Source organism: Acinonyx jubatus, chromosome B4 (assembly GCF_027475565.1).
Source record: "Acinonyx jubatus isolate Ajub_Pintada_27869175 chromosome B4, VMU_Ajub_asm_v1.0, whole genome shotgun sequence".
Lineage (NCBI taxonomy): Eukaryota > Metazoa > Chordata > Mammalia > Carnivora > Felidae > Acinonyx > Acinonyx jubatus.
In genome coordinates, this window is record NC_069387.1 from 78,771,549 (window position 1) to 78,792,540 (window position 20,992).

The following is a 20,992-nucleotide window of genomic DNA, read 5'->3' on the forward strand; positions in this document are numbered from 1 at the left end:
CTAATTAAAACCATGAGGAAGCCCCTTGCCAGAGTTTGGCTCTGAGTCGTCAGGGCTATAAAGGGTGGGAAAATGAGTCTCAGCTCCTAATAAATCCCTGATTTGCAGCTTGGTCTATCAGCGAAGGAGCACTGAGCGTTCTGCCTGGCTAGGCCTCCTGGAGGTCATTCCATCCCTCCCTCTGTCCCCAGCCCAGGTGGTCACGCCCACTGCCATCTCCACTCACCCAACTCCAGCCCTGGAGACAGGAGCCTCTCCGAATGGACAGAAAACCACTGCTCAGGGAGGGCAAGTGTTCCTGAGACTGTCAGGCTCCCCGATCGGGTGCCACCCGCTTCTTCCTGGTCTTTCTCCAGGAATGGAAACTTTCTGGCAACTTCGCCAACTGGAGAGGTCTTGGCTCAAGTTAACGAATAATTGTTATAGAGGGGCTTGCTGTGTAGATTCATTTTGACCTCACCCCCTCCATTTTTTGTGAAAAATACATTTTTATGTAATTCACAAACCAGCAGTTTCCCTCCCTTAGACTTCAGGGCTAATTTTTGCGGGTGAATGACAGGCAACCAAGCTAAGAAACTTAACCTCCCCCACACAAAAGGGCTGAGTACACTCTGCCTAGTTGACCAAATCTTCTGGAAAAATGAACGCAGAGCTGGTCCAGGGAGGAGTGCAGAGCTAGGCAAGTCTCGGGTGTAGATGGGGATCCAAACCTTCTCCCTCAATCATTGTACCAAATCTTCCCTTGGGTCTGCCTGATGCTTCTGTTCCCTCCCTTCCTTGGCAAAAGCAAATGCGTTCTACATCATCAGAGGCATTAATTTGTAACAGGAAGAGAAGGAGGAAGTGGTTAAAATACAGCCTTCCACATCATACTACATTATTTTATTATATAGAATACAATATGGGATATATATCTGTGATTAGCTTTTTAAACAAACACAGGAGAACAAACAAAAGGTTCTCAGAAGGACATATACTTATTCCACATGTACCTCTATTGATTAAAACACTTCTGCGAAGTCTCTTTTTCTCGTGTTTATTTATTTTTGAGAGAGAGAGAGAGAGAGAGAGAGACAGAGCGTCAGCAGGGGAGGGGCAGAGAGAGAGGGAGACACAGAATCCGAAGCAGGCTCCAGGCTCTGAGCTGTCAGCACAGAGCCCAACGCAGGGCTTGAACCCATCCACCATGAGATTATGACCTGAGCCGAAGTCGGATGCTCAACTGACTGAGCCACCCAGGCACCCCCTGCCCTCTTTTTAAGACGGGAGTACCTGGGTGGCTCAGTCAGTTGAGCATCTGTCTTCCACTCAGGTCATGATCTCACGGTTCATGAGTTCGAGCCCCAGTTCATGAGTTTGCGCCCTGTGTTGAGCTCTGTGCTGACAGCTTGGAGCCTGGAGCTGGCTTCCGATTCTGTGTCTCCCTCTCTCTCTGCCTGTCTCCCACTTGCGCTCTGTCTCTGTCTCTCTCTCTCAAAAATAAACATTAAAAAATTTTTTTGGAGATGGACTTTATAGCCATTCTACAAAATATTCAAGATGACCATTATTAACTATAAATTAATTTTTGACGGATCCCCAAAAAGCACAAGTTAAGGTTTGTCGCCAATAAGGACATCCAAAAAACGGAGTCTCCCACCCTGAAGACAAACTCCAAAGAGGAGTTACCAACACTTGTGTCATTGCCCCTTGTTGCGCTAAGGGGCTCTCCCGCGCAAGGTGACTATAGAGTCGGTGCGCTCTTTCCAAGGCTGTTGTCTGGAGCCACATCTGGAGTGTATTATTTATCATTCCTGATGATCCTGACTTCGTTCATCTGGTTGTTATTTTTCATCCTAAACAGTGAACTAAGCCTTCCCTAAGAAGGAGAAAAAGAAAAGGAAACAAATTCCTGAGCCCCATCTGGGTCAGGATCCCATTTCAGATTTCAGCAGGCTCCCACGCGCGAGCCTGGAGGTGGTGGCTATAGGTCTTCCTGCTTCCCGGAGCCCCAGACCTAGAGACTGGAGCACAGACACTGGTGCCGACCCGCCCCACACCTACTGAGTGCCGGGCCGCACCGGGTGCTTGCATATGGGCTATCCTCCTCAATCCGGGCATATCTGGCCATTTCCTTCCCTGGTGGATGGAATTTGTCATTTCTACGCCCTGCTACCTAGTCGAAGACTGCACGCTCCTCCGAGGCCCTATTGTTCCAGGAGAAGCTCTGGTTTCCTGGTGCCCACTTCCCAGGAGGACTTAACTTCAGAGATCATTCCAGACACGGGGCTCTGGGCAAAGCCTCACTTGAATATCCCTAGTCCTCAGGTTGACCAGCTTGAGCTGGTAAACAGAACCTTGACCTCAGAAGGACATGACCGTGGCCCACCATCACACAATTTGGGGCATGGGGGGTGGGGCGGGGAGGGCACCGTCCGTGCATCCTGAATCCTATGTGAATGGCACCACCTAGAGTTGTGCTCCAGGAGTGCAGTGAATGCGGGTTCCTGGAGCTGAGCAGGGCAGCCACCCTGCAGCCCAGAGAAGCATGGGACTCAGGCAGCCTCACACAGCATTCAAGGGTGAAACACCTACCTCTTGACAGCTAATGTGTCAACACCTCAACCCCCCCGGAGAAAGGACTCAAAGGGGAGACCCTCCCTGCCTCACCGATGCTGAGAGATCTAGGCTCGGCACACAGCTCACCAATCTTCTCTCCATCGACTTCAAAGGCAGCTCCGTCCCCTGGGAGGGGCTCGCTCGAGGGTATGGAGCAAAGCTGGCCTGACCCGAACTTGGCGGCGAAGTCGCCTGAGTACAGGTGAGGCTGGGCCTAGAAATCACCGGGAGACATGAGATCCCGTCTGGGCTCCAGCCTGGGGAGGGGTGTGAGCAGGTAATGGAGGGGGTGGGTGCAATCCTCACGGTCTAGAGGAATGTTGACCGTTGCGCCGTCCCTCCCAGACATAAGGCTGCCAGGCTCACAAGTGGGCCTTCACCAGCAGGCAAAGCTGCTTTAGCCTCCGCACCCTCTGCAAGCCTAACCCACCTGGATACCCTCCTTCACGCTCTGCCTCACCCACCCTTCTGGGCATTCATTCTCTCCACTCCCAAAGAGTCTTTCGGAATAAAACCTACTGACCTTTGTCATTTCCACGACATCCCCCTCAAGCATTCTCTCAGCCTGTGGTCATTCAGGCCCCTGTGTCCTCCCCTGACTGGGACAAGGGCTCCTTCATGTGTCCTATCCACCCCATCAGGCCAAGACATCCCCACCTCAGCAGCTCACAGAGGCTCAGCCATCAGAGCCCCCGATGAGCTACAACATCAAAGACTGAGACACCGGCATTCAGAGGAGAGGGTCAGCCAGTCAATAGCTAACCGACCTTGACTGAACTTCTTCCTCCTGGCACAGAGGGCCATAGAAAGAGTAGGGGCAAAGAGCCTGGTCCCAAAGAGCATTGGGTCGTATGTGACAAAAAAGAGACAGATCCATCCCAGATTTTAAAAAATAAAATAGGGGTGCCTGGGTGGCCCAGTAGGTTAAGCATCGGAGTCTTGATTTCGGCTCAGGTCACGATCTCAGGGTTCATGAGTTTGAGCCCCAAGTTGGGCTCCATGCCGACAGGGCGGAGCCTGCTTGGGATTCTCCGTCTCTCTCTGCGTCTGTCTGTCTGTCTGTCTCTCTCTCAAAACTAAATAAATAAATAAACTTTAAAAAATAAGAATAAAATAAACCTGACTATGAAGGTGAACTTTATGGATAATAAATTTCAGAGGTGGGAGAAAGAGCTGTCAGCGAGAATCCTCCCCGAGGAGGTAGGCCAGGAGCTAGGATCCCCTCAGAGGCTTCCAGGATGCTGAAGAATCATCATGTGGGGGTCCTTTGTTTTCCCAACAATGGCTGTGGGAAAACAGGGAAACATCACTGAGCACCCGCTCTCTGCCAGGCACTGCACCAGGCGCTAGGAACACAGGAAGAGTAAGGGGGTTTGTGCCTTCAAGGTGCTCTCAGCCCAGATGGGAAAGGAAACTGTAAATAGACCTTTATAAAGCAGTGTGGGACCAACACTATGGGTACACCTGGCATCATCAGATCACCACACACACTTCTAACCCTCTGAGAGGAAAGAGGAGGGGAAGGCATCCTGAAATGGGGGGGGGGTGGCTAATATAACGAAGCAAATGGTACCCCTTCTTCTCCTTACCCCTCCCAACTGAAGGTCACCTCCCACCATAAGAATAAACCATTGGCTTCTTAAACCAAGATCACAGTGGGGTGCCCACGTGCCAGCACACTCTCTCACACATCCTCTGGGCAGATTACTCAAATCTGAACTGGGATTCCGGCCCTGGGGTGCTCCCCCGCAACCCGTCTGCCTCGCAGTCCATCCCACGCTGCCAACATGATGGCCGGGTGCCCTCTGATTCCTGGGTCTGGAAGGACCCTGGGCGATAGAGAGGGAAGAGCCTACTGTCTCCTAGAATTACATGGTCTGCGGTCCTTCCTCCTTCACACCTTTGGGGAAGATGGCCCTGCTTCCGCCTGGACCTCCATCTGTGATCCCGGGCCCACCTCCCACTGCTGCGGCTGCTCCAGCCTCCCCACCTTGGAAGAACGCACCCCTCCCTCCTGATCTCCCTCTTGGAAGAACGCACCCCTCCCTCCTGATCTCCCTCTGCAGGGGCTGAGTAGGAAGGAGGCAGACTCTGGTCCCATTTCCCTTGGCCTAGGCAGGCTATTTTGGAAATGAGAAACCCCCTTTGGCCTCTCCTCCCCTCTCGGGAGCACCCTCCCTCCCCTCTCCACATTCCCCAGAAGTTCTCAGACTGAGATCCATCCTACGTGCAGTTATGTGGTGAAATCAGCACTTTTCTTGCCCTGCAGGCGCCGACGCTGGGAAGGGAGCCTACTCAAACCTTTGATGTAGGCACGTTTTAAAAGGCCCACCTGTCCCCTGTCTCTCCCCAGCCCCCAGCCTGAACTGCTGGAGCCCCTCATCACGGCTTTAAATCCCGGGCTACCCCCCAACACGGCCAGGATCAGGTCACACACACCCTCTCCCGCTGGGGGTAATCAAACCCAACCATGCTCACTCAGGGACATCTGTCTCCAGTGAATAAGGAGTGATCCCAAACTTGAGGGGGTTCTGTGACACTTAAAAGCTTCAAGCAGGAAGATCTGCAATTTCTCTTGGAGCAGGGCCTGCGGGGAGGGTCGCTGGGAAACCCTCGTTTGATGTTGTGCTTTCATGGCTGTGGTTTGATCCAGATGTTCCCCACTTGTGGGATTTTCTCCTTGGGAAGGAGGGGCCCTTGGCTGTGAAGACATTTCCATCATGTGCACATTTGGATCCGGGCTGGCTGGGCGGAGGTCGGGGGCGGGGTGTTCTTTAGCTGGTATCACTCTCTGCTCTCACCAACAGTGCCCTTTCCCCCCAGGGTCACATCCTTTCCCTTCCCATGCAAAAAAGAGAAGATGGCATTCCCATAAGGGGACATTCTTAGCTCCTTGTAGGTTTGCAGTGTCACTGTCTAGAAATGACTCTGCCTCTCTGTTCTTTTGGCTCCATAAGTTGAAGCTACATTTGGTTCCCAAAGATGGTTTGTTCCCAGATAATGAAAAGAATAGGAGACAGAGTTCAAGAACCAGATTTCTGGCCAAGGAACAAACAATCATCTAAGAAACTGTGAGTGGGATTGCCCTGAGTGTGGATGAGTCAGGGTTCTGGAAAGAGGAAGTGGCCATCCCTCTTTGGGGTCGGTCCTACCTGGGTCGAAGTAAACCCTTCCAGACACACAGACCCCTCTGCTCCCACAGAGCCTGAAAAGGTTAACATCGTCCTTTCCCAAAAGCTTCACTGAAACCTGGAAATCTTTCCTTCAACTTTGAGTCTTTAGAAGTTCCTCCTGCTGTCCAGCCTCAGTCACCACTATCACAGGGTGACCCCACAGGAGGTGGCCTCCCCTAAGGAAACGGCATCAGTCACACCCAAGCCCACTGGCATCCTTCTAGACACTTCTCTCTCCTGGAATCAGGACAAGGGCTGCCAACTCCATTAAAAGTCAGGCTGCTCCTGGAGCTGTGCCCGTGAGCACAGAAACGCTTCTAGAATCCTTGTCTGCGTCGTAGAGGTCATGGCCCACATCGGGCACATGGATGTTGCGCGAAGGAGGCTGGACAGACGAACGAAACTCCAGGCCCTGCTGGACGAAGGCACCAGCCTACAAGTGGATCCTAAAGGACCCCCTTTGGCCACAAGTTTGGGTAAGTGGACTATTTTCAAAGGAGGGGATTGTGTGGGGAGCGACAAAATATGGGAAGCTTTTTGCACGAAGAGGTCTGGGGGAGACAAGACAGGGTGGAACCCATTGAGAGGACAAGGAGGGCCCAGTCCTGGGGAGACCCGAGGGAGACAGGCCAGTGGGAGAAGAGCTCGCTGGTTCCCCCAACAGCCCAGAGAAAAGGGAGGGCACAGGGAAGGAAAGCGGAAAAGCCCCAGCAGCTGTCCCACCTGGAGAATTTGAGCGCTGTTCCCAGCTCCCCCGCTCTGTGTAACAGCAGGGAAATGCACATTTGGGGGATTAGCTTCCCCCCTCCGGGAGGCCCTGAGGGTCAGTTCTCAAGCTCCCCCTTCCCTCAGACTTTGACCTCGTCAAGCACAGAGAGTCAGGTCATGATGGTGACTGGTGACGGGGGGGGGGGGGGGGGTGAATGGCATTGGTCTCCCTGGCTTGGATTTTTTCTTGTTCCCCCACACCCTCTCTCTCTCTCTTAGGCAATAATTTTCATTTTCTTGGTGTTATATACCCCATATGTCTCTAGCTCAGAGAACTAGGAAACACTCCATCCTTCTTAGGCTGGGCCTCGACACCTGCAAGCCCCTCCCCTCCCACACATATGTCCACACAACTGGGGTACATGGTTAGCTTCCCCATGGCCTCCTCCAGCCCCTCTTCCCCGCTACCCTTCTCAGCTTTCGGACTAGAATTAGAGTCTTCTCTCCCACTGGGAGGTGGCAGGGGCATGCTCAGGGGTCCTCACAGCTGGATAGCAGCTGGAAGAGCCCCACATGTTCTGTGTGCACTCATAGCGGCTCCCTGAGGGGACCAGTGACAAGGGGAAGAGGTGCTGGGAAATCATGGGCTAGGAGAGCTCATGCAGTGGGATTCTCTACTTGGTCTGGTCTGATCTGGGCCAGGGAGGGGGGGTGATTAGACGCTCAACCAAGTGTCCTGGGTCTCTCAGAGGGAATGGCAGTGTGGGCCACCAGTTCTGCCTAGGGCATCTGAAGACGCTTCTTCCCCACCTCCTCTCCTCTGCCTCTCCTGCTCCTCATTACTGTGGAATCTAAGTGAGGCTCATCCCCTCCCCTGTGACTTCTCCCTCCCTAAACCCTTTCACTCATGCCCAAATCATCCCCCCTGCAGGCTTACCAGAGTCTGACCCAGACTCCCTACTCTAGAGGTAGACTTGTCCCCAACCCTCACTGGTGCTGTGGATGGAGAAACTGAGATGGGACCAGAGGAATCAGACCCCATCTTCTCCTGAGGGGCTAGTGGGCCCCTGGCCCTTTCCCAGAATCATCACTCCCAGAATGACCTGAAGAACCTGACAGGGGAAGGGCCATCATGGGAAGGAACGCCTCCTGATCTCTCACTCATGCATGTAAACATGAGGGCTTCCCCCCCAAACGCGAGGATTCCACCTCGGTGCTATGGAAGGCTCCATCCCACCTGCCGCTCGTCCTCCTCCTCACCAGCCCCGTTATTGCCAATACAGAGTTGTTCACGCAAGCTGGCCCCCCAGGACTGGGCTAAGAAGTTTGGGTAGGAGGGCAGAAGTGAGAGACGTTTCCTTAGTGTTCCCTGCAAACCCTGCTAGGCTAGAGGGCCACAATCAGACCCACTGGGTCATTCCACGGGACACCTCTCTGGGATGCACGGAAGGCCATTAGACTCACTGGAGCTCATAAACAAGATTATGGCCAGCAAGCCATCGGCACGGGGCACCCACTGTGTGCTTGGGTGGACTCCGCTGGGGTGGATGGGGCAAAGGAGGGCCATTTCGCTGGTCTTGCGTTTCATATACCACACTAACCCACGGGGGAGCATGTTACAGATACCGGAGATTCCCGTGCTCATACAAAACCCCCATCACCTTACCTTCGCTCCTGCTCAGACACATGATCCTACGTGGATCTCAGACGGACAAGCTAGACAGAGGAAAGAACGTCCCTGCGTATGGGTTGTCCATGCCATGTAGCAGTATCATCAGACTTGGAGGCCTCTCTTCTCGGAAGGCGGTGAACCTCCATGTTGCTGAGCCAGGGGTGGGGTAAGTTTCCTGTCTTCGTGAAGACGGGGGGGCAGCTGACATGACCCCTCAAGATCCTACCCTGGACGAGGCAGAGACGTGGAGGTTCTAGGAGAGGGATGTTGAGAAGAGGGACAGACAAACGGATGGAGGGACTGGAGGAGCGGGGAGGGGGAGCAGGGCTGGAGAGACGAATGGTCTCCGCTGGACTGATGGATGGCCGCTGAGGTTTGTTTACTGGCAGCCCCCAGCCCGCCACCGCTGGGGGAGAGGAATGGCGGCTGGCACATCAGAGGGCTCTTAGGGAAGCTGATGGAGATGATTTAGATGGGAATGAATCAGCTCCATATGGATTAAGTGTCCCCGCAAATCCCAGGATCTTACAGATGAGGGGACGGGGCAAGGGCACTGAAGGGAGGGGCAAGGGTGGGGGCAGTGCGGAGCTGGTGCAGAGTAACGTGGGCCTGGAGCCAATTGGAGGGCGCCCTCAGAGGGCACAGATGCTGCAGCCCCGGGTCTGTCCATACCATGTCTCTCCAGCTTGGCACCGGGCTTTAGGAAAAGACCCCGTCTGTTGCAGTGTCCCCTGTGGGTGAGTCCCTGTCCATCTCCCCTTCTCTCTCTCTCTCTCTCTCTCTCCTTTCCATCTTTGCTCTTCTGTCCTCCTCCCTCCCTTCTCCCTGCGCTGTTCCAGTCTTTGTCCTTCCACACTCCCCTCTCCTCTGACCCCCTGCCGCCCTGCCCCTTTCCCTAGAGGTGCGAATGGCAGGGAGCTGACCACAGGTCCTGTGCACTCCAGCCCTCTGGTCTGTCCTCCCTCTGGCCGCAGTCCCGGCACCAGGTCCCTTGGAGCACTCAGGCTTGGAGTTGTCTGGGGACCAGGAAGGTGGTCCGAAAGTGACCTTTTGACTACACAAAGTTCTTTCTCTTCCTCTCGCCCACCCTGCTCTCAGCAACCCCATTATCCCAGTGCCAGAGGAAGCTTGGATTGGGGCACCACGTCAGTAGACAAGGGCAGGCAATGGGTCATCTGTTGGCTGTGGGGCCACCAGAGAACTGTGTCTCCACTGTTCCTCCCATGCCCCATGCAGAGGGCCCTGGAGCTGACTGTGGTTATGAAGCCGGCTGCCATGTGGACGACCTGGATCAGAGCACGGGGTAGTCATATATGACAATTGTTTGAAATATCACAGCCACTCTCCCCCCACCCCCACTGGTGATCTATGGGCTGCGTGCCCTGTAAAAATTATTTATCGGGGCCTCAGAGTGTCCTGATTTAGTACTGCTGCCTCTGGGGCCGAGGGGCCTGCCTGTCCGCCGGAGCCTAAGCGTTAAACGACGCTAAAAAAGTTAAACGGCCAACGTTGGGGGCTCACTCGAGGAGGCGCCATAAAGCTGTCGGAGCCGCTTAAATCAGGAGCGAGGATTCCCCGGGACATCTTCTCACCATATGCCGCAAGCCAAGAAGGCTCTCCTCGCCCCTCTGCGCTCACCCAAGGCAGGGTGAGCAGTCCACACAGGGCAGGGGGCACAGGGGCCAGGCTGGGGCCAGAGCAGTGGAGGAGGTCAAGGCTGACCTCCTCTACAGACCTTCTTCCAGTGTCCCCAGGGCTGGGGCCCAAGAGTGTGAGAGGACGCGTCCAGCCCTCTGCCCGCCGGCCAGGGGTTTCCTCATTCAGACCATTTTTAAAGACCTCCATCAAAAAAGCAGTGTGGCTGTCTCTTCCCATGGCCCTTCGGGAGGCAGTACTTCCCTGGTATCTCACTTCCGCCTGTTTCTGCGCATCGAACCCGCTGGAACTCAGTGTCTCCCTGCTTGGGTGTGGAGAGGGGGTCCTGTCGAGCCAGTCTGTGTTGTGATCTTTAGCCTCCTTCACACCACCGCCCCCCCCCACGCCCCCTCCTCGCAGGGCTCTCTGAAGAACAGAGCCCAGCCTTGGATGGCCACCAGACACCCCCGGGGCACCCGCATGACACTCCAGCTCCGCAGACAGTTCTCCAGGCTGAAGCCCAGTCCATGCTGCCACCGCCCGGCCACGAGCAAGAGGGAGGTGGGTGTCTGCGGGCTGTCGATCACGCCTCCTTTCAGCAGCAGTAAGACCTGCCTCTTAAAACCTCCGCCTGGGTCCCTAATATTTGCCTGGCTATATATCTCCGGTGATATATGGACAGAAATTGCTCGTAAACGGCTATAAAACCTCTTAGTTGAGCCAGGGAGGAGGTACATGAGTGCGGGCATGGCCCGGGCTGCAGGAGGATCGGAAGCTGAGCCATCATCCCAAAGTCCCCCCAGACCCCAGGGGTGAGGGGCTGCGTGTGGGACCCTCGGGGGAAGAATGGAGGAAGGAGGCCCAGGGGTTGCTCTCCAAGCTCCTTAGGAGGTGTTATGGGGCTCTCTCAGCTGGCTGGCCCAGTGACGTGTGTGTGGCTTTAGGCAAGTCACGTGGGGGGCTCCGCACCATGGTTCCCGTCATCAGTGAGGATAAGGACACCTACCCAGCTCCCTCGGTGAGTTGTCACGAGGGATCAGATAAGGAAAGGCATAGAGCCCGCATTAATCAGTACTTTGTAAACAAAAGAGGCTGCATATATTGGACCTGACCCCCAGAAGGGCATGGTGTCTTCTGAAGGCCTACTACACGCTGGATCCCTTACCTAATTATCTCTCATCCTGACAACACCCTGCCATGGAGATACGACTGTCACCGCACTGCAGACACGAAACCTGAGGTTCACAGAGGTGCACGCAGGTAGTCAGTGCCGGGGACCGATGCCAGAGCCGGTGCCCGTTCCACACATCAGCATGACATCGCGGGCACAGGAGGGGTAGCTGGTAAGACACCAGGGGGGCTTCCATCAAAGAGGCAGGGGGACACCAGGACAGATGGCTTCTCTCCTGCTCCCTCCCCTTCCCCAGAGCGCAGGCCTCTCCCTCAGACACTTCTGCTGCAATACGTGCAGGGTCCGGAGCCAAGGGGTTCCCTCAGCATATAACCACTCACTACACCCACCATCCAGAGAAACAGCTCCTGAAGGAGAAAGGGAAACCTAGGGCTTTGTGGGAGGCCAGTGCCCTCCACCCAGGAGGCCAGGAGACACGGGTCTTGCGTGGGCCAGGGGAGAATGGCCTTCGTGGGGGTAGGTCAGCAGGTATAGACCCCTGACAGCCATAGTCCCAGAGCCCCTGGACCAACCCCCCAGCCCCTGGCTATCCCTTCTGATTACCCCCCAGCCCTCCTTTCCCCCACCCTGTGGCCTTTCTGGAGACCCCATGCTGTCCCTCTCCCACAGCATCCCCCTGACAGCCCCTGACTGTCCCCCTCCCCCATCTCCCTCCACATGGAGCTGCCCCTTTCCTCCACTAGGAGCCCTGGTTCTCTTCCTCTCTCTCCAAGTCTCTTCAACCCTTGCTTGTCCCTTGTGGTCTCCCACCCCTTCCCTCCCTCGTGGTGTCCCTCCAGCTCCTGGGTGCCCCTTCCTTCCATGGCCCCCGGTCCCTACCCTTCCCCTAGCGTCCCTCTGGTCTCTTCTCACCTGCGCTCTAGGACCCTCAGCCCCTGACCTGCCCTTTGTCCCCCTCCAGTGACAAACCAGGACAACAGTAGTAAGGCCACCCTTCTGCCCCCCAACTCCCCTTCCCTGGTGGCTCCCACCCCCAACCCCACTTTTCTTTAAGTTTCCAAATCAACCTTCCTCCAATAATAATGATAAAGCAGGAAGCCGGGCCGGAGGACAGTGCAAATTTTTCTTCTTGACACGGAGTTTCCGATTAAAGGCAAAGGGACATAAATCCTCCTGCGTAATTGCTGTGCTCCAGCTCGGAGCCACTTGGAAGGGAGGCTCCCACCCCCTCTGCCCCTGCCCCAGGGAGCCCCACCCCCATCCTGAGCAGGGCTTGGTCCCCAGAGCCTGGAGCTGGGTTGGGAAGCGGGAAGGGAATGGTGCGGGCACAAACCTGAGCCAGGCTACCCGCATTTCCCTTCTAGGGGTCCCAGTCCAGATGGATGGCAGCCCATAGCCGCCCCCAACTGCCCCTCAAACCTTCACATTGAGAGCATGCTTTCTATTTTGGCAAAGCTTCTCTGCATCCATGACCTCAACTGATACTTTCAAGGACTTTGAACATTATTAAACAAGTCTCAGATGGAGGGAGGAGCCTTTAGAAGTCAGCCAGAGCAACTCTCCTGGTCTGGCAAGTAGGGAAGCAGGGCTGTAGGAGGGGCCAGCTAGGGGCAGAACTGGGCCGGAGTGCTGTCCTGGCCCCCATCCGAGTTTGCCCTCTCACATACAACGGAGGCCTGACACCTGCTGAAATCCACTAAATCGAGGCCCAAACAGCCTACCCCCCCACCCCACCCTGCCCAGCAGTCTTCTCACCCACCAGAGAAGCTTTTGTAACACTCAAGAATGCTTGATGTTCTTACCCTCCACGCTTAGAGGAAGAAGACACTAGAAGTGGGTGTGAATTGCTCAAGATGGAGGGCCTGGAGTCGCCAAGCCTCCCAACTCCACGTTTACACTTGTGTTTTCGGCAACTTCTGACACACAGAGATTCCAAACTCCAGCCACTCTGCAGGTGGAACCCCGCCTGGCCAGGACACCCGCCTCCCGACCTTCAAGGGGGGCACACCCGCCCCCCCTCCCTCGCCTCCTGTGAGAGCCCACCACTCCACCCCTCCCTTCCTTTCCAGTCCTGTGCCCACTCTCCCCATTCCATGAGGCCTTCCCGATGGGAAGCCCTTGGTTTCTCTTCCCTCTGTTTCTCCCTGCTCTGAACAACCTCTTCCAGCTAGTGCTAAGTCAGCTCCCGGGTGTTACTCTCCTCTCGTGCACTAGGGGAACGAGCCTGGGTGTCTTCCCTCCCAACCCTCCAACCCTCTTCCCCACTCAGACCCAACCAGATCTGCCCAACCAGAGACATCAGCGGATGTCTCTACTACATACAGTATATGGCTCCCATGGTCCTGGGAACCCAGCAGGCCCGTCACCTCTTGTTCAGTGGAAACTTCCACAGAAGTCCTAGGATTCCCACATCAGGCATAAACTACCATGGCTTCTGGGTTTCCCTGGCCCCCCAGACCCCTTCCCTAGCATCTCGGGTGAGGGGAGGCCTTCGGCTGGAACTGAGTGAAAGAAAAGTCACACCCTCAGTCTGCTTTCCCATCCCTGATTAAAACTGGACCCCAGCAATTCAGGCCTCCCAAGGTCTACCCTCTAGGTCTCTTGCTTGAGCTCCTCAGAGATTGTGACAAGGTGGCAGACAACTGGGCCCCTCTACCAGACCCTGACACCCTCCAAGCTCCCCTCAACCCACATCCAGCCCTGTGCACCTGCCCTTCCCTCTGCCACAGCAAAACTGAGTATGGAGCAAGGTCCAGTGAGGTCTTTGGAGTCTTCGAGAAGAATGTCCTATCCGGGTCGGGAAAAAAAGAAAAAGAAAAAAAGAATTGGCCTGGGGATTATGGTGGGCCTTTCTGGGCATCATGGTAGAGCTTCTCAGGATGTCTACAACATTAGTCTAAAGGGCCACAAACCTGTGATCCTTCCCAGGCCCAGGGAGGGGAGAGAGCTAAGTCTATAAAAGAAAGCCAAAGGGTGGAGAGGACAGAGGAGGTCCAGGCTCCCAGAAAAGGGGGATGGTCTGACGTTGCAGGGAAGTGAGGCCTGCTGTACCCCATCCTGGTATTCCCAAACCCTGACCAATAACCTCATTTGTTGACAGGAGGGGGCTGGGAGTGGAGAAGGGTCCTTCTCCCCTGGAAGTGACTACAGGCCAGAGACTATGAGTGCTCTTGGCTTTCTATAGGGAGGAAGGACTGGAGAGAGGGGCCTAGACAGCAGGATGGTCCTCCTGGATGTGTGCCTTCAAGTACAACCAGGCTCTGGGCCCCAACCCCAATCTTAGAGCCCTACGTGGGGATCACTTAGGGGAGAATCTGGAGGGAAAGAGATAGACCCTTCCCCCTGGAGACCCAACTCTTCCAGGATGACAGACCCTCATGTTGGACCCAGACAAATAAATGGAGAATTACTCTTGCAGTTTAGTCATGGAAAATGTCCTCAGAGGTGGCAGTGTGGGGCAAGCACTGGGAAGACAGGTGGGAAGGGAGCAAGAATGGGGATGAGTTCCAGCCCCAGAGACTGGGGACCGGGAAAAAAGGCCCACTCACTCTTGTGTCCATCATTCACTCGGCGACTATTTGCAGGGGCAGCCATGTATCAGGCATGGCCCTAGGAGACACAGAAATGAATTAGAGAAGGAGGAACAACAATGGGAGAGGTCCTCAGAAACTCAGCTCCTCTCCCAAAATATCAGCATCAGCTTGCAGAATTCCCCAGGTCCATGCCAGCCAAGCTCCCATCTCCAGGCCTCTCTCATCCAAAAGAAGTCCATTAGCCATAATTCTGACTGCCTTCTTCCCCAGGTTCCCAAGCCCTGCCCCAGCCCTTGCCCTGGTTCCTGCCTCTCAAATATGCCATGCTCTTTCCCGCTGGGCAGACTTTGGAGCATCTTCAGGCCGTAGTTACAGCAGGAGGGATGGGAGCTAGATGTGCTGAGCACCTTGCCAGCAGCAGGGAGGAGGGTACTGAGGGCTCCAGTGGAGGCCAAGGAAGAGATATGTGAGCATACACGTCCAGGCCCAAGATCCTCAGCCCGACTCTGAGTCGTGCTGGGAGAGGCATCATTCATCTGCCCAGGGGTGGAGAAGGGGCAGGGGGAAGGGAATGAAAAACACCCACAGCCCATTAACCTACTTTTGCAACTTCATTAAAACAGAGTCTCCGACATGTCGCCATAAATTGTCTTCTGAGGAGGAAGCCACATCCAACATCTAGTTCTAGCAGTAAAGCCTCTGAGAAGAAGCTGGAATAACCAGGATGGAAGGGACACACTGGGTGAGGGAGGGGGTGTCACTGCATGGCTTTGTGGACTGAGCCGCCTACTAGAGGACTTCCTAAGTGGGCACGCCACCTGGGGGCGGGGAGGGAGCAGGGAGAGGCTTCTCTATAATATTGTACAGTCACAGCCCTGATCAAGAACCCTTACACTTCCTGGATTCCCTCATGACAAACCTAAAAGCTCTTCTCGGCCTTTCCAAGTCTCCTTCTGGAAGCCCCGCTCTGGCCCAAAGCTCCCTGCTCCAGGGTGTGTGCTGAGTATCATGGTCACAGCCCTGAGTACAGAGGACCCCAGCAGCCTCCAGACGACCTAAGACCCGCACTGCCCTGGCTGAGTACACAGCCTGACCCAGTGGCATGAACACTGGCCCAGGGGTCAGTGGGGCTGAGCCCCCGCTTCCCAGCTGACCCATCTGGATCCCATCCTCATGCGAGTGGTGACTGAGTGCCCGGGCCCTGGAGAGGGACCGCCAAGGTTCAAATTCTGCCTTTGCCACTGAAGGACCTCAGCCAACTTATTTAACCTCCCTTGCCTTAGTGTTCTCATGGGAATAATTATAGCTCATAAAGTTATTGAATCTTAAATGGGATGGCCCATGGAAAACGCATAACACTTAAGACCTCACATCCTAGGGGTCAATAAACACGGGCTATTGTTGTCATCTTTAGGTACTTATGTGTCTAGGTGAGGAAACTAAAACCCGAAGAGGGGAACTGATTTGGGTCAGAATCAGACTTCCTTTGGCCGAATTCAAGGATCTTCTCCAACATGTCCCCTCTGGGCCTCACTTTCTTCGTTTGAATAATGAAGGGAATAAAATAGACCAGTGGTTTCTTTCTCCTCCTCCTCCTCCTCCTCCTCCTCCTCCTCCTCCACCACCACCACCACCACCACCACCACCACCACAATCATCATCATCATCATCGCCTTAGAATTTCTTTTCAAAGCAACCTAACTCAGAATGCCAATACACCAGGGTGGACTAGGTGGGGAGAAACTAGTGTGAGGGCAGGGGGTAGTCTGGAGCCTGAGCAGCCACCCCTGAGTCCCACCGGAGAAACTGGGGGTGTCCAGACCTCAAGTCAAGCCCTTGGCCAGAATGATCTCAGGGCTTCCACTGGCAGTCTAGGAAGCGAAAGAGCAAGAACTCTCCAGACCACACTGGGAGAGGAGGAAGAACCTGATGGATGAGAGACTTTCTGCGGATAGGATGGTCTTCATACCCTCACTGCACAGAAAAGGGGTGGAGGAGGGAGGGATGCAGGGAGTGAACCAGAAGGCTCCACGCAGAGTGGCTAGTCCACAACCCAGGTACAAGCCACCCTGAGCCCCTCCACCTTCCGCACGCTTCCCAGCTCCGAGCGGCCCGCGCTCCCACCATAGCTGCAGCCCAAGAAAACATGGCCATAAAACAGACATTTGCTTTAATTTTGACTTGAAGGGGCAATTTAGTGCAGGCTGTTTGCAAGCTGTCAGAGTTCTTTACGAGGCTCTATCATGTTTTCCCAAAATGCTCCCCCCAAGCGGATTCCCGGGGTCAAAGTTCACACATAACTATTTAGGGGGAAGAGGGGTTGGAGGGAGCATGGGAGACTGAGGAGAGTGGAGAATACACACACACACACACACACACACACACACACATACACACATATAATTTTTTAAAAATCAAGAGTGGCTGGGAAACTAATAGCAAAAGACAGCCAGACCGGGACAGCCCACCGTCAGAGGCAAGTGCTGCGTCTCTGTCCCACCCTCCTCCCTCTCTGGGCCTCCCACAGCAGGAGACTGTCCCCGGGCAGAAAAATGAAACATTGTGACTCAGCCCAGCCTCAAGGGCCTCACACACTTATTCACAATGACCTGGATACTTGGACACTTGCATTCACAACCAAATAAATCTTGCTGAGTCCTGACTGGCATTTTCTTTCTTCTTTTTAAGTTTAGATATTTATTTATTAGTCATCTCTACACCCAACGTGGGGCTCAAACTCGCAACCCCCAAATCAAGAGTCGCATGCTCTTCCAACTGAGCCAGCCAAGCACCCACTGACTGACATTTTCTGTTACTGCCTCTCTACTTTGCACTTCTAGCAACTCTAGAACCCCACAAACTACTGACCCTTCTCCCCTCAGCTTCCGCTCTGATCCCCCTGCTGGTTTTCTAGGGTCCTTCTTTCCTAGCAGAAAGTGCTAGATCTTACTAGATCCTCCCCACTGTTGGAAAGAGAGGAAAAGTCACCAACTCACCTCCTTCCAAAATTGGCTTGCTTCTTCTGTTTTCCCGCAGCCCACCCCTTCTTCCATCAAGAGCCCTGGGCTGAGACTCATTCAGAGGAATAACCCCACACACCGTAAACAGGGTGGCTGCTCCCAAGTCTGGAGGCACCCAAGGACCTTGGAGATCACAGAGTGGGGTAGGGCCTGGGAAGCCAGACTCTGAACATACTCCAGGTACATTTCAGCTCTCTACAAAAAAAGATTTCCTGCCTTTAAGGTCCTTTGGAGGTTGGGGCATAAGGGCTTGGGGGTGCACACTGGGGCTTTCATCCTAACCTGTCCCCCCAAGGTGATATGGGAGCAAAGAGGAGACAGAGGCCAAAATATAGGACAGGGGTCTCCCCTCACTGATGACCCCTCCCCTTTCCTCACATTCTAAGGAATTTTTCTGGTCTCTGTGGACAATTCCAGCCTCAGTATTCCCAGGGAAGGGTGATGAGGCAAAGGGGACATGTCTCAGGCTGGGAGCGATCCCAGAGGTCAGGGTGAGTTGGGGGCAGGATGTCCCGGGGGGCAGGGGAATTGGGACTATGGGAATCTGGGGTGATGGGAAGTCCTGTGATCCCCTCATAGCAGCATATGCACAGGAAAGTCCACCAGAGGAGCTAACTGGAAGCTCAATGGGGTGTTTTGCAGCCCAGACCCTGCCAGCAGGCTATGGACCAGGGACACCACTAAGGCCTGATGCCAAGCCACTCAGGCTGACCTGAGGAGAGGTGAGTATGGGTTCTCCTGGGCAATGATCAAGGAGAAAAGAAACAGACCGGAGCCCGCACAGGGAGAAATGAGATGGGACGGGGACCCAGACCCGCAAATAACTGTGTCCCTATCTCCACTGTGCATGAATTAAGCTCCCACCTACTTAATGTTCTCTAATGCCCCAAAGCAGCCTACAACATTAATTCTATTTTCCATGTACATAAACTGGTGGTGCAAGAGGTCAAGGAAGTGGTCTAGGATCACACGCACCTGTCTAGACCTGACACCAATCTGCTTTCTCCTGGAGAGTGAGAAGTCTCTGGACCCTTGAGTGTAATTGCCATCGAGCTACTTACCACCCCAGCCTCCTTACCCTCTGGGCTGAAGGAGGCTATCTGTGCATCTACCTGAGGATGCTCGTCCCCATCCTCACCACCGCAAAAACACAGAATCTGAGAATATGGAGGTCTAAACTCCTCATGGTACAATTGGGAAACTGGTGACCAGAGAAGGTAAGCCACTTGCCTGGGCTCAGACAGCCAGAAAGAGCCAGAGCAGGGACTTGATCCAGTTCAGACCATGCTATTCCCTGGAGCCAGGTTCTCAGCTATTTACATACACAGAGGCCAGGCGCCAAGTTGGCACAGGGAAAATAAAGATGACCAAATACAGGCCCTGCCTTGAGAGGCTCAGAAGTGGCAACGTGGGGCCCTCTCATCCAAGCTGTGGAAAGACTTCTCCTCCAAATGTCAAAAACCAAACAAAGAAAGAAGTTGCTATCAGCTGAGGCAGTCAAAAAGTCCTCCTGGAAGAGGGGAGCCTAACCCAGTTCTAAGAGATGTGAACGGGAAGAGGGCACATCCTCCGGGGGATCCAGGCAGGAAGAGAAATGCAAGTGTATGTGACATGGATTTCTTTAGGAAGACACTCCTGGTGGAGGATGATGGGAGACCAAGCTGGAAGGTCAGGTTGGGACCAGATCAGAGAAGGCCTTGAATGCTAGCCTAGGGAGTCAGCCTCATCCCACGGGCACCAGGGAATCATGAAAAGCTTTCACCTGGGGTAGGAGGGGGACCCAAGCAAAGAGGTTAATTTGGAAATTTACCCTAGAAGCCGCTTCCATGGCAGACTGCCTGAAAGAAAACCCGAGACACCAAGGGTGTCAGTGCAAATACTGGTGTGCTGTCTCTAGGTGTGCATTTATTGTGGGTGGGGTGTGTGTGTGTGTGTGTGTGTGTGCGCGCGCGCTGTATGTCTGGGCTGGCTTGTATGCACGTATGCACGTAAGCATGATGCTAAGATCAGGAAAGTCTGGTTTCACAAACCACCCTGGTCTGCTTGGGGGTGGGGGGAGATGATGGATCACCAGCTCCCCGCCCCTCTGTCTCCCTCCCTCTCCCAACCACCCTGAACGGGCAAGAGTGCTACACCCCTGTGTGCACATGAAAGCAACCCTCCTAGAAACAGACACGCACCTGGAACAGAGTGAGCATCTCCTCACCTGACATCTTCCCCCAAATCTCAAGTTGGTAGTAAAGAACACCCAGGGCTAACCATCCAGCAGCCCGTGAGCTCAGAAGGGCAGTGAGAGTCAGGTAGGGCACAGGTGTGGCGGCACTGCTGATGAGAACAGTTCAACCAACCAAGACCCATGTAAACTCAGAGAGGAGGGGGAAATGCCCTGGAGAGACAGAGTAGAGATGGGGGCACCACTCAGAAGAGGGGTCTCTTGGCGGGGCGGGGGGGCATTAGGAGCCCATGTGCCCCTCACCTCCTGCCAACCTTCTCACTGAAGTAAGGAAGGGACCTGCATTACTAGGACAGCTGTTTTATTTTGTCCCCCTTTGGGACTCGGGTATAAAGGGGTCCAGGCCACTCCCTTCCCTCAGCCAAGAGACCCTCAAATATGGGGGGACTATGACTAATGAATCCTGGTGGGGCGGTCATTACTGTGACCCGCAGAACAGCGATTAGCAATTATGACAGCCACACCATCATACCCATCACCCCTGGCAGAGGGGCCTGGCAGCCAGGATTCCTGGTACTTCCACCAGCTCTCTGCTCACCATCCCTTGTTTCCCTTCCTTTTATTTATTTTTAAATTTTTCTTTAAAGGCATTGCTGCTTTCTTCCTTTTTTTTTTTTTTTAAGTTTACTTATTTACTTTTAGGTAATCTCTATACCCAACGCGGGGCTCGAACTCACAACCCCAAAATCAAGAGGTGCACGTTCTACCGACTGAACCAGCCGGGCGCCCCCTTGGTTTCCTTTCTTAAAACCCATTGAGAATCCTAATTTGGGGATTTCTAGGATCTCGGAGTCAGAACAAATCTTGTAGAGGTCCCACCCATTTGTAACCATCTGTTCTCCCAACTCCAGCCTGGGCATTGAAGCCCACCAGTCACCCACTGCCCTGGCAAATTGCTGAAGGTACATATCTGCCCCTTAAGACCTCGGGTGCCCCTATGGGGAAGGCTGGGAGAGCTCTGCCGTCTTTACCATCCCAAGGTCTTTTCCATCGTTCCCCAAGCCAGCCCAGACACACAGCTTCCCACGCTGATCAGTGACAACCTCTTCGAACATCCAATTCGGGGTCACCCATCCGCACCCCTCCAAGAAACAACTCCAAGTTCTCCCTCAAGCCCGGTTACTCGAACTCCAGCCTACTTCTTCCGCAGCTATTTGCTGCGGGCCTCCCACCAGGCAGGAAAAGGATGCTCTGTTTTCCCTGACTTCTAAGAAGGCTTCCAAACCCTCTGCTTCCATGTTTCTGACTTTTGCTCAAGTGTATCTTTTCCCAGACTGTCAGGAAGTTC

General features: G+C 54.3%; 1 long non-coding RNA gene across 1 annotated transcript; it reads right to left on the reverse strand.

Moving 5' to 3' along the window:
* Positions 1 to 1,330: 1,330 nt before the first annotated feature.
* LOC113593088 (uncharacterized) lies at positions 1,331 to 14,210 on the reverse strand. Its single transcript, XR_003413155.2, has 3 exons — positions 13,627 to 14,210; positions 8,146 to 11,126; positions 1,331 to 1,858 (listed from the first exon to the last, which is right to left on the reverse strand). It is a non-coding gene; the product is annotated as an uncharacterized LOC113593088 (long non-coding RNA).
* Between the last annotated feature and the right edge of the window lie 6,782 nt (positions 14,211 to 20,992).